Source organism: Bubalus kerabau, chromosome 17 (assembly GCF_029407905.1).
Source record: "Bubalus kerabau isolate K-KA32 ecotype Philippines breed swamp buffalo chromosome 17, PCC_UOA_SB_1v2, whole genome shotgun sequence".
Taxonomy (NCBI): Eukaryota; Metazoa; Chordata; class Mammalia; order Artiodactyla; family Bovidae; genus Bubalus; species Bubalus kerabau.
The window spans coordinates 32,848,176-32,861,091 of NC_073640.1; the positions used below are offsets into that span (position 1 = coordinate 32,848,176).

The following is a 12,916-nucleotide window of genomic DNA, read 5'->3' on the forward strand; positions in this document are numbered from 1 at the left end:
TTACAAAGGCAGTGAAGAATCCTCCCTAAGGTGGGATGTGGGTGGACGAGGGTGATGCTGGTGAGAGAAGAGCTGGACCATATTGGATGGAAGGGAATACTCATTTTAATCATGGAGGCTCAGCCTAAACACTTCTCAGGGGCAAAAAGACTTCTCTCCGAACATACCCTGCTTCATGCTGGGCCATACCTGAATGCTCATGTAGACCATCCTCTGATCACCTGAGTGCTATAGAGGGAGAACCATGAGATGGTTGTGAGTTTCCTCTAGCTCCAGCCAGCCTGGGGTTTGAATTCCAGCCAGAGAGCCACCTTTACCAGTTGCATAACTGGGGGTCAAGTGAAAAAAAAAAACAAAACAAAAAACTAGAATGCTATTTACCTAGCTGGTTTATTTTGAAGATTACAAGTGATAATTTTGGTAAAGTGATTAAGAATGCACAGTTATTTTTAAATTGTGCCAAATACTCTGCAAGTATTCTCTGGCATCTGCTCTGTTGTTAATGATTCTGGGATTAAAGCAGTTTAATCCCAATTTAAAGTCCTAATAGACACTTCCCTGATGAAAGCCACCAAGCAGATAGATTGCCACCAAGCCACTCGGGATGGAATGTGACACAATTCCTCCCTGAACTCGTCAGAATCAGGTAAAAAGTAATAATAGGCCCTGAAACTGCTTTATACAATGGCATAGCTTCACTAGTTAGAATAAAGGGATTAATCAATCAAGAACATATGCATAACCCCAGATAGTATCCATGAACACAGGATCTTGCAGTGAGATAAAACTTACTGCACCTTGTAAGTTTTGTTACAAGGCACAGTACTTATAAGCCACAATAAGTTTTATTCAAAACTGAGGTGCAGAGTAACTATATGACTTGCCCAAAGAACACCTTCAGTAAAGAGAAAACAGCTGTTTGAATCTAGGGAATCCAACTTTAGAATTCTTTCTTACCACAATCCCTCCTCTTGTTATTTAAATATTTGATGAGCTTATACTGTGGGTCAGGCACAGAGGCAAGGGAAGCAAACATATCAGAATTCTTATCTTCAGGAAGCCAAGAGCCAAGGTAAAGACTAAGAAATGAATACGTGGAATATCCTATTCAGTCTGAGAAACGTTAGGGTAGTACAGAGTGATGGGTATGCCACTCATCTTCACTGCCTTAACCATCGAAAAGGAATAACCCAAAAAGGGGAGGGTAAGTACAAAGGGTTATTTAAGTCAATCAATGAACAAGAGTACTGAGGGTAGTTTTCAAATCATTTCTTGTCATATTATCTAATCCATGGCCATGGTATCTCCCTGCTACCCACAACATCATTCTAATTATGGTCTCTTGACTACATGTCAAATTGACATCCTCTTCTCTGTCAGAGCTTTGTAAAGAGAAGAGTGTGTTCAATTTCGAAAGCTCTAAGGCATAAAAATAAGTGCCATTCCACAATGATGGTATGCTCAGTCATGGCCAACTCTTGTGACCCTATGGACTGTAGCCCACCAGCCTCCTCTTTCCATAGGATTTTCCAGGGAAGAATACTGGAGTGGGTTGCCATTTCCTCCTCCAAGGAATCTTCCCAACCCAGGGATTGAACCTGCGTCTCCTGAGTCTCTTGCACTGGCAGACAGGTTCTCTACCACTGAGCCACCTGGTGAGAGTATGGGAGACAGCAACTGGAAGCACAGTGAGATTGGTATTTTAAATAATGTTTAATTTTCATTTAACTAAATACAGTCAGAGCCTGAGGTTGTGTCCCTCTTTGTCGAAAAGGAAGACAAGCAACAGTTAGAGGCACGGGTGTGCAGTTAAATATTTACCAAGTGGCTATCTGAAAGAAAAAAAATCCCTGATTTTTTTATTCCCATGATATAAATACTTCCACCGTGACCAATTTCAAGTTTTCAATGTGATCACTAACCAGATATGGCAATTGGCGAAAGTTTCTAAACCAGAAACAGCTCTGGTTTAGTCAAGTAAGAGTTTCCTCCAGCATACCCCTAGGTGATGCTCTCAAACTTTAATATGCATACAAATCCTGGAAATTTTTCTAAAATGCAGATTCTGATCCAGTAGGTCTAGAGTGGGGCTTGCAACTCTGCATTTGTAATAACCTCATCTGTGAGGCAGATGCTGTAGCTGGAGAAGCCTAGAGTTCGCAGGAATAAAACCACCTAACTCAGACCTCCTTCTTATGAAGGCTTGAAAGATTCAGTGGTGTGGTACGAAAGTTACTTCCTCCTCAGTGTCATTAAACGGCATGTCCATAAAATACTTCCTACCTGGGAATAGACATATATCAGACTTTGGGAAAACCAGCCATAGAATGTATGAATAAATGAGATTTTGCATGATGTCATAACTTTTATACTTAACCCACTCCATATGGGACACTGGAAAAACTGCTCCAATAAGCAGTGTGTTCCCACGCATGCTATTAGGGGGTGTTGAGACTTGACCTTCACTTCAGCGAAGTCTATTACTAGGAGAGAAATGGGATTCTCCTGTGATAATCAGAACTGTACTGTTTATATGTGGGGCTCTGCCATGGGCAGAGCTAATGTTGTCCTCTTAGATGATCAGAGAACAGCTATAGGAATTCTTGAGATGCAACCAAATGTCCTGTCACTGTTATCAGAATTAATAAACATTGTAATAGTAGCTGCATACACAAACTGCTTAACTCTACGCAAGGAAGAAGAAGTTGAGTGAGGTTGTAAAGCTTGGGTAAAAAAAAATCAATGTATTTTTAGATTTTCTAACCACAGTATGTATGTCTGGCCAAGCAATCCACTTTATTATAATGCTGCTGCATTGATTTACACCCCAAGAGTGAGATGAAGAGATTTTACAGTCCCTCTGGAATTCTTACAAAGAAGTAACTAGAATTCCCCCATAAGAAGATGTTTTGTCTTAGGTAAGATACTTACAATCCTGCTTTTCATTCACACTTACATTTTAGAAATAGCTTTAATTACAGCCTGGTCTGACCCCACTGAGTTCAACTTTTTTTTTTTTTTTTTTGAGGTTAAAAAGAAAAAAACTTTCAGATAAGTCATTATGCAAAAATATTACTGCACCACTGACTTGGTAAACAACAAAGATTGCAGTTTCCAACGATAAGCCACACTCTGAAGCCTAAAATAAAAACGGGCTTTTACCGACACTTCAGAATTCAATCCTGCAGATTATTGTGGTTGACAGGAAATTATGCTTTTATTATCCACTGGGCTTAGTGGCCACAATATTTCATGGAAGCAAAAATGACACACAAGACCAGAGAGTTTCTATTAAAAATGTTTCTGACCTTGAATTTAGAGCCATTAGCAGGCTGCTTCAAAACAGGTAAATGCACATTGAATTCAAAGTGGTGTTTCAGCAACACAGGGTACGCGATTCAGCCCGCGGCCCAGTGAGATTCATGCCAAGCCCTGGAGAGCTAGAGACAAACAATACTTGTGTGTGTCCAGATATTAATAATGCAGGAGAATCACCTTTCTTAAAGCCTTCAGAATGCCCTGACCAAATTCCCTCGGCAGAACAGAATTTAATTTTTTTTTTCATTTACACACACACACAGGATTATCTCTCCTCTCAACCACAACACTTCTGGACATCTTTCTTTGGCATCAAATCACACATTTATCCAACTGTCTATCCAAAAGCACATTATTTGCTTTGTTTTACCACCCAGAATAAGAGCTGTCAAATCTACTCTACTTTTTGCTATTATTGACATGCTATTGTTTTTTTCTACTGGAAGCTTTAGTTTTCTTTAAGTTTGATAATTACTGGTTACCATGGCAAAGACAGATAGCTCCTCATCCTTTCCCAAGATGGAGTCAGAACTCTGTCCTTCACGTAGAAGCTTTCCTGCTATAGACATCTCAGAACTGGGGTAACAAAGACAGGAGGGTCAAGTTTCTTTTTCTAGTGTTTACAGGCTCAGAAATTTATTTAATGAACTTTCTTAGAATTATAAGGTTAGTTAAGATACTGAAGCTGAATCTATCCTGTCGGATCTTCTTCAGGCAGAACTGTCTAGAAACCACCTCAGAACTATGAATCTAAGTCCCACACTTTCCTTGCCTATAAGAGTCATGCCAGGAAGTCATTTCTCAAGTGTAATCTAAATCCTTCCTTCTCCATTTAAAAGCCACATCCTTTGCTGTCTTTAAATCACCTGCTCAAAGTTTAACAGCCAAAGACCTAATGAGGGAAAACAATTTGTGCTGGCCCTCCGCTGGGGGAGGTCATGGAGGAGCTGTGACCGCAGGTTCATCCATGAGCTGGACCCTGGCAATCAAAGGCTCCTTACCCCTCCCTGTCCTTGGAATGCATGTCCTGCCCACTGTGTCTGCATTAGCAGCCACTTCAAAGATGTAGCCTTGAGAGAGTTATCTGGATGGTACATGAGACTGAACGCCACGAACATCTCCGTGTAAATGAACTTTAAGATTCCAGCAAGCAGATGCAGAGATCTTGTGGTTGCCCAAATCAAGCCTCATATGTAGTGTCCATTCCCTTGTTTATTAAAACTGCCACCTACCAACCTGGAGTGGCTTGCCTCTTTCTTCCGTCTCTCCTGGAGCGCCAAGTATAAGGGTCGGCTTTGAATTTCACCCCCTACCCCCTCTGCAAACTCCGAGGTTGCAAACCAACATGCCTTTAAATCAGAGTAACCACTAGGAAATCAATCTTACCCTTAACAATCTTGTTAATACAGCTGAACTGTGGGGGCACAGATGCTGAGAACCTTGACTCTGGAGTCAGAAGTTCTTTGAATCACAGTCCTATCATTCCTAAGATAAGTGACCTAGGCAAATTTATCTCAATAGTAGCAGATGAGGGAACTGACTTGAAGGATGGTGAAAAAAATTAAATGAGATAGGCTTTGTAAAAACTCTTTTGTCAATGTAACAATGATAGTTACAATTTATTGACTGTTTCACCTGTTTCACAAAGAACCTTGACTAATTTTTTTAAAACTATTTGATGTCAATTTCTTGCTGGATACATCAGTGGGGAAAATTTTGGTGCTCTGTGTAAACAGGTAATAAAATAACTTTTTCCAGCTTCTTTTTTTTTTTTTTTTAATGGCATGAACCAAGAGGGATATAAGTAAAAGAGCATTTCACAACTAGCTTTTCCTATCCACAGTTACTATACACTTAATGTCTTCAAATAATTTTATGAGGCCTCTAAAGTGTGGTATATTTTTAATTATTTAAGTACAGTTGATTTATGACATTGTGTTAATTTCTGCTGTACAGTAAAGTGATTCAGTTATATATGTATATTCTTTTTCATATTCTTTTCCATTATGGCTTATCATAGGATATTGAGTATATCTCCCTGTGTTATACAGTAGGACTAAAGGGTGGTATTTTTAACTTTCCCCTACCCTGGGGTCATCCATGTCTCTCTTTTCCAAAGAAGACATGGCATTGCCCATCATCATTAATCTTGAAAGGGCAAAGAGTAAAGTGCAAAGGACAAAGTACAATTACACATCCACACCAGAACTACTCACTTTCAAATTGTAACCACTCACTGAAAAACTCTTCTCTCCTACAAGAAAACTTCCATTGCATGTCATTATCATCTAGTATATTCTCATGGGAATGGTTAAAGTGGGAAGCCCCTCTTAATTCAAAGATGAAGACACAGTGACATCTAAACACTTCTCAGACAGGAGTTGAGAAGATAATCTTAACTAGAGGTTGCATTTAGGTAGTGTCTTCTTCCAAAAAATATTTAGCAAATTCTTGATGTGTTTCAAGAAATTTTAGTATGACTGATGATGGTTAAAAATTAGAAGCTCTCCCTTCCTGCTTAAAGAATGTGGAAACAGCATTGTTGTATGAAAGAAACCAATACAACATTGTAAAGCAATTTTCCTCCAAATGAAAAGTAAATTAAAAAAAGAAATGTGGAAATGGTTAAAATCAGATATAACACATAACCAGGGCTACAGAGTCTACAATACTGAAACTGGAATGCAGCCAAATATCCCAGCCTAATAAGTCAGGATTCTGCCAATTAGATTATACTGTGCAGTAACCACCCTTACAAGCGCACCTTACTTCCATTCTGTCATGTTTCAAAGACTTTATAGCTTAAAAACCACCCACAAGCACTGTTACCATGAACTCCACATGGACATAGATGATGGGTAGGTAAATGGATAGCAAGCAATCATTTGACAAAAATGATATTTAGATATCACTTTGAATGTATAGTTTCTGAAAATTACATTGCTTATACAGATTCTAAAATAAGTGTACCTCCTTCAGCTGTTATATTTTAGTGAAATTCAAAGATCAAGCCTGTTTCACTACTCCAATAAAAATAGATTTGAATTATTTTTTCATAATTCTGAGCATCCCCATTTTAAAGATGCCAATACTTGGGACACAGAGAAGTTAAATTCCATTTGTCAAGCTGAAACAGCAATGGCTAATAAAGAATGAAATGTGCTCCTGCAAATTTTACATTATATTTTGGATATAAGGCTCCATAGATAAAAAAGAAAAGCATTCCTTAATGATATTCATATTATTCCCCATCTACTTATTTTATGTTATTTGTGTTACATCAGGAATCAACTAATCATATTTTATGCATGAATTCATTTAGAAAGAAACAATGCATGGAAAATATGGTCCCTACTGCTAATAGAATATGAATATAGTATAATAACATTTTCACTTAATGATATAGAAGAATTAAGAAGATTCCATTTAATATTTCTTTGAAGTGCATTCCATTTGCTTAAAATATCAGTAAGTACATCCATGAGGACTTTCTGATGGAACTTTTTTTTCCTGTGTGTATTTGTGAGGGCCAGGTACCCTGCTGATTAAAATCAATATAGAGGAGTCTTCTAACAGACACGGAATTGCAATTCACATGAGGTTGATGCGAACCGTTCAAATACAATATATTAAAAAATTAAAGAAGAGAGGGAGGGAGCAAAAGAAGGAAAGAAGAATTAGTTTCCTCGTTGGGTTTTTGTTTTTTTTTTTAATAAATTCTCCACAAGGGAAAGGTACAGATACTGAGTTACACATGCAAGACTTCCATAATTAGAGCATTTTTCCCAATAAAATATAACTTCCTATCACACAGAGTTTAAAAGCATTCTTGACGCAAGTCTAGTCTTAGAAGTATTCTTAATTTTTATAAGTCCATATCATTTTAAAAATGATTTTGAGGGAGAAATAAATGCTTTGTGGAACATGAATAAAAATGACTTCTTAAAAAAGGGAAAATCTAGGTCTAAGAAAAAACTTGGGACAATTTATGAAATTTTAATAGAGAAAACTGAGGTAGATTGTCACAATATTGGACTTTAGATATACTTGTATCCCTCCCTCCCCTTTACTGAGAATATCCTAGGAAAAAAAAAAAAAAGGCACAGGGCTTGTTAATTGTTAATGCATTAAATCAATGTTGACTTAGCACTAATTCCATGCTGTACCCCCAACCAACCCTTATCTTAGCATTTGTAGTTGTTTTTGACAAGCAAAGTAGGGAAGGAAACTGAAGGTTCCAAATACAAGTGTTATTCTTTTATGATGGTGTCCAAAGAGATACAGAAAAATCACTTCTGTGCATTTCCTCCTACTAATAGAACTTTACAAAAAACAAGACTTCTAAAGTCAAGAAGGTGGATGATATTTGTGATAGGGAATAGCACATGACATTTAAAACTCAGGAAATAAAAGCTTGGGACATGAGAGAAAAAGGAAACAGCGTTGGCCCGGATGCTCTGCCATGAAGAGGCGATGGAGATTTCGTTCACAGCAACGTATGGGAGAAGCAGCTGAATGGCATCCGTTGAACTTATTTCTTTTCTGACCTTTTGAAGTTGCCAGGTTCAACTAATTTTCTCCCCCTGGTTACATCTGCAGGCAGGTTCCAGAGGCAGGAGCCAACAGTGCAGCTGAGATACACTGCACACTCCACATCATCAGCAGCTTTCCATAGGACTCAAAAGAGAGCAGACGAATGGCTCTTTGGTTAATTAAGCCCCACGACATCAGTGGATGGCCTCGGACCATCAAAATATTCTATTCCACAAATATACATTTATGAGATTCTATAAAAAAAAAATCCTCCCACACCACAGACAGATGTGTTTGCTTTAAAATACTAGTCAATATATGAATCCAAGAAGCCTAGAGGGCAAATCAAATCATCTAAAGCAGATGAAAGGGTAAAGGGAATCTCCTACTTGAACCAATAAGAGAGTTAGTTATCTAGAGACATTTCCAGGTTTTCTAGAAGTAAGCTCTGTGTGTGTGTGTGTGTGTGTGTAAATAACACCTAATACAGAGCAAAGGAATCAGCCTTGGTTTAATTCTATGCTCTGTAGGAGGTATACAATACACCAAAGACAGAAGCCTTTCCCAAACTAAAAAGCAAAGTTAGTCCATTTCACCTGTGAATGCCAACAGTGTTGAAAACAGAAAAACTGCATTTCCCCCACGCCTTGCTTCTCTGAATAACGTTGTAAAAAATACAAAATTATTGAAACTAGGATCGACAGCACCATTGAGCAGAATAGTTTTGAAAAAGTCTTGGGACCTTAGTTTGCATCTATAATTTAAAGGCTAGTCTGTTTTGCTTCTCCCTTGATTTGTCAGACACAAAACGTTGCTGATAGAGTAAGAAAGAATGGTTGGCAATACAAACTGAATGTCGGTTTATCCATGAAAAGCTTTTGTTTGTGCACGGCAATTTTGCTCACATTGGAATGTTGATAAAATTGTAAGGTATACTAGCTTAATAGAAAAATGATGAAGATTATTAATTTTGTCTTTAGAGAATTAATTACTTCTAATGATAAAGTTACTTCTGAATAGTTGCCGATGAAGTGCGGATTCTAACTTTTCTGTCTGTGCTTGATCCTTTTTCCTCACCCATAAACAGAGAAAGGAACTGTGAGAGAAAAGCCCTGAGGTACAGTTCCCTGAATAGAATCATTATACCCTCATTCTTTGGACTTTTCTTGCTTTGTTCCAAGAACCAGGTGCTCCCCGCTAACCAGGAGCATCAGACCTTAAATCTGTTCAGTTTACAAGGAAATGTTGCATCATGAGTATGTTTATATAACAGCCTTTACAAAATGCCTTCTCAAGTGGTCTACTGCATCCTGCAGAGAATGTTTCATAGATTGTTTTGTTGTTTTTTTTGTTCATTTGTTTTTTACTTTGAGCGAAATGCCATTGGCTACTTCTACTGTGTTCAGTGCTAAATTAAGCGGTGGCTTTAGATGAATACTGTCTTGACCAGAGAGTAGCATATAATGCCCACATAAAGTTATTTTTTCAGGTTAAAGACTTCCTTCTTTATCCAGCTGATACATGTACAGCAGGCCAATGGAGCTGCTATTCCAGTGAGGGTTGCTACAAAACTGTTCTTCAGTTAAATTCTTAACACCTTCAGGAGCTCAAGAAATGTATCTTGGACACCCAAAATGCAGCCAAAATATGTTAAGTGATTTGGGTGGAAAGATTTCCTCATCTGGAGTCTTGAGAGTTTTAAGAGACTATAGATTATAAGGCAGAAGAATTGATTTTTAAATAGTAATTGGAAAATAGAAGATCCAGGTTGAAGGGGGGTGCAGTTAAAAAGTTTGCATGACAGCATTGCAGCACACATTTCAGAGAACATTAGCCAGTGCCTCTGAAACATCGGGCTTGTTTGTGATGGCTATGGGATACCTGGATGCCCATGTGGATGTCGTGGGGGACAGAATGAAGAGCGCCAACTGCCACAGAGCAGCCCTGAATGAAACAGTCCCCAGGGCATCTGCGGGGCCCCCTCTCGGTTTTCAGAATAGATTTTCTCAACTCCAAGCCCTCTTCAGAGTCCAGGGGGAAAAAAAAAATATATATATATATATATTTATCAAAGATGATTTAAAATCCTGCGAGTGCTCCAGCATGAAATGACTATGCGATTGGGGGGCTTCCAAACTGCTGAAGCAGATTTACAGAATATTATTAGTAGTATTATTATTTAATAAGAGAGAGAGCCCTAGAATTTTTTTCAGCCACAGAGCTCAGGGAAGTGGAAAAACATGTCTGGACAGGATGATTATGGAGAACTCCCTTTGAGGGATTAAAAAAAAAAGTAACCCTCAGAGAACATCCTCTAAAGGTCTCTTGGTTAAAACAATCTCTTACACACACACACACACACACACACACACACACACGATAAAACCCCTGCAAAACCGGACACGACTGATGAAAAGCAAAAACCAGGCAGAAATTTCAGTTGTGTTTGCCATGAACGACAGGGCTCATTTTGCATGCAGTGAGGTACAGCGGCCAGGTTGAATGGATGGAAAATCCCACTTGCGAATCTTACATAAATATCTCCTTTCAGCACATAGTTTTCCAGTTGAAAAGCTCCTATAATGAAGCCTGAGGTGACAGCCTAGGGAGGGTTGTTAACCACTGAGATGGCTGTCACGAGTGCTGTAAAGAGGGCCGGCGCTTGCTAGGGGCCCCAACCTCCCCCCTACCCCGTGCCTCCGATCTGTTTCGCGGTGGTACCCATTAGAGAGGGCAAGGCCAGTGCACCTTCTCCTGCGTCCGGGTTCCCATTCTCGGCCCACAGATACTGTGAAGCCAGTGCAAGAAAACAGCCGGCTGATCGGCTGAACAGCTCCGGTGCGCTAAGGGCATGGTCGAATCTTGCCTCTTAAAGAGGAAACTCTGGAATCTTCAGGAAAGGGTGGTAAAGTTGAAAGACCCCTTCTCCCTTGCCTAATTATCAGCTCTATCCTTTAATTGGAGCTGAAGTGAGCAGCTGCCAGGGTGGTTTTCCATTACTGACTAATGTGCGTTTGCAACAATAAACAATTAATGTTGTTTGATTTCTTACATGTAGCAGCCCAAGCAAACTGCTGCCATCTCGGCTCGCGGAGACGAACGGCTCGTCCCGGACCTGCCGCCGGCTCTGTGCCTGCGGGGAAGGGTCTCGGGATCACGAAACTTTGAGGTTTCTACCAGATTGGATGGGGAAGGCTCTGGTCTTGCGGAGAGGGAAAGGCACAGTCAACTGTGGATACCTGTTGGCATCCTCGTTGGCGGCGGCAGATTTTCACTGGCTCCCAGGCTTGGCTGGAGCCTGAGAGAACGGGGATCAAGTCCCTTATGAACCTGTTACGCGCTGCCAGAACCCGGGCAAGAATCCGCTTTTCCTCAGGTCCCGCGAGGGGCTCAGCCCGCCCTCCCCCGCCCCCACCCCACCCCAAGGGTTCGCGGATGGGGAGGAGTGAGCTGTCAGAAAGCGCAGCTCTGTGCTCTGGCGGCGCTAGGAGAGGGAGTCCGAGGGAGTCCCCGGCTCGGCTCAGGAGGCCTCTGTGAGCAGTCTGGCGGGCTCGGAGAGGACACTGGGGAGCTTGCCTGGATGCGGGGCCCCATCTCGGTGTCCACAGAGCCGTGGGGCCGCCAGGGAGCCCGGCAAGTTTGGAACCCGCACCGCGCTTCCCGGGGCTGGAGGAGCCACTTGTGGGAAAGCCGTGGGCTGGGGCTCTCGCGGCTGAGTCGTGGCCCGCTGCCCCACTGCGGGGGTCGCCCTCCGTCTCCTCGGGATTGGGGCGGTGCGGCAAACCAGCCAGAGGGCACCCTCACCACCACCACCCCGCTCCCCTTCGCCTCCTTTCTGCTCCGGCTGGCACTTGCCTCTCAGCCGGCGGCGGGTGCTTCCCATTCACCGCACGGACCCCGCAGTGAAGGCGCGCGGCTGCAGCGGCGCCTGCCTGTGTCGCGAGGCGGCGAAATCGCCAGGCGACCGCAAGAAAGGGAGCCCGGCAGGAAAGCTGGAGGGGCACAGCCTGCTTGCTCTTCCCCGGGATCTGCTGTCAGAGCAGGTTGCAAAAATGGTCAGGTAAAACCCTGAGGTGATCCCATCAGCTGCGCATAGCAGGAAAGAAGATACAGCTCAGCCCCACACTGGGGCAGCGAACCCACACGCACCATTCGAATGGAAGGAGGCGCGCAGGGTGCCGGAAGGGGCAGGGGTATTCCTTAAAAAAAAAAAAAAAAAAAAAAATACGGTCCCTTTTGGGTCCTCGGGGCATGGATTAAAACGAGGGGTTTGGGTGGAGGATCACTCACTCTTGAGGGGCTCCGCGCGGGCGAATTTCAAGCCTCTTGGTTCACTAATGGCCGGAGGGGTTCGAGGTCTGCTCCCGAGGGCGGTGAACAGCGAGCGGTCCCCGCGCGCTGGGCAGGCGCCTCCGGATAGCGTTCATGCCTCTCGGAGCTGCGGGGCTTGGTGCTGAGACGCGGGGCGGGCGCGCCGGGCTCTGCGTGTCTGTAGCCCAAAGTGCAGCTTCGCTGGGTGGACGCTACCGTCCGCGCACCAACCGGCGACAGCAGATGAGCTTCGGGGAAGCAGGGAGATTCCAAATAGATCCACTAATTCTGGGCTGAGCGCTCCGGCGTGCAAGCCCGCCTGCCTGCCAAATGTAACTGTGAAGTGATGTGGAAAAGTGAGTCGGGTGCCTCCCCTGACGGATCTCATTGGGCAGAGCGCAGAGGCAGGTCTACCACTTGGAAATTCATGTAAGCGGGCCCCCTCCCCGCCCCCTCCTTTCCTCCCCCCACCGGCGCTCTGGCGCGCTCGCTCCTCGGTTCTCTCCCGCTACCAAGTGGGCGCACAACTTTTCGCTCTTCGCTCTCGAGCGCGCCCAGCGCGTCTCCGCCTCCGGAGCCACTCGGTGAAGATGCGCCCTTCCGTGCGGTGCGCGCCGCCCGCGGAGGGCCAGGCTCCAGGGTAAAAGAGCTGGCAGACTACAAAAGGATGCGGACGAGTGTACCCGCGAGCTTTCTCTCTGAGTCTTCCCGGAGCTCTGGGGCTAGCGAGGTCTTGAAAAGCGTCCCAGTGAAC

At 42.9% G+C, this 12,916-nt stretch overlaps 1 protein-coding gene across 1 annotated transcript in view; it reads right to left on the minus strand.

Moving 5' to 3' along the window:
* CDH8 (cadherin 8) overlaps positions 1-12,496 on the minus strand; it is a 401,377-nt gene extending 388,881 nt beyond the window's left edge. The window contains exon 1 of the mRNA XM_055552030.1: positions 12,142-12,496. The gene's annotated coding sequence lies outside the window, so the exon portion shown is untranslated. The remainder of the gene's footprint in view (positions 1-12,141) is intronic.
* Positions 12,497-12,916: the final 420 nt, after the last annotated feature.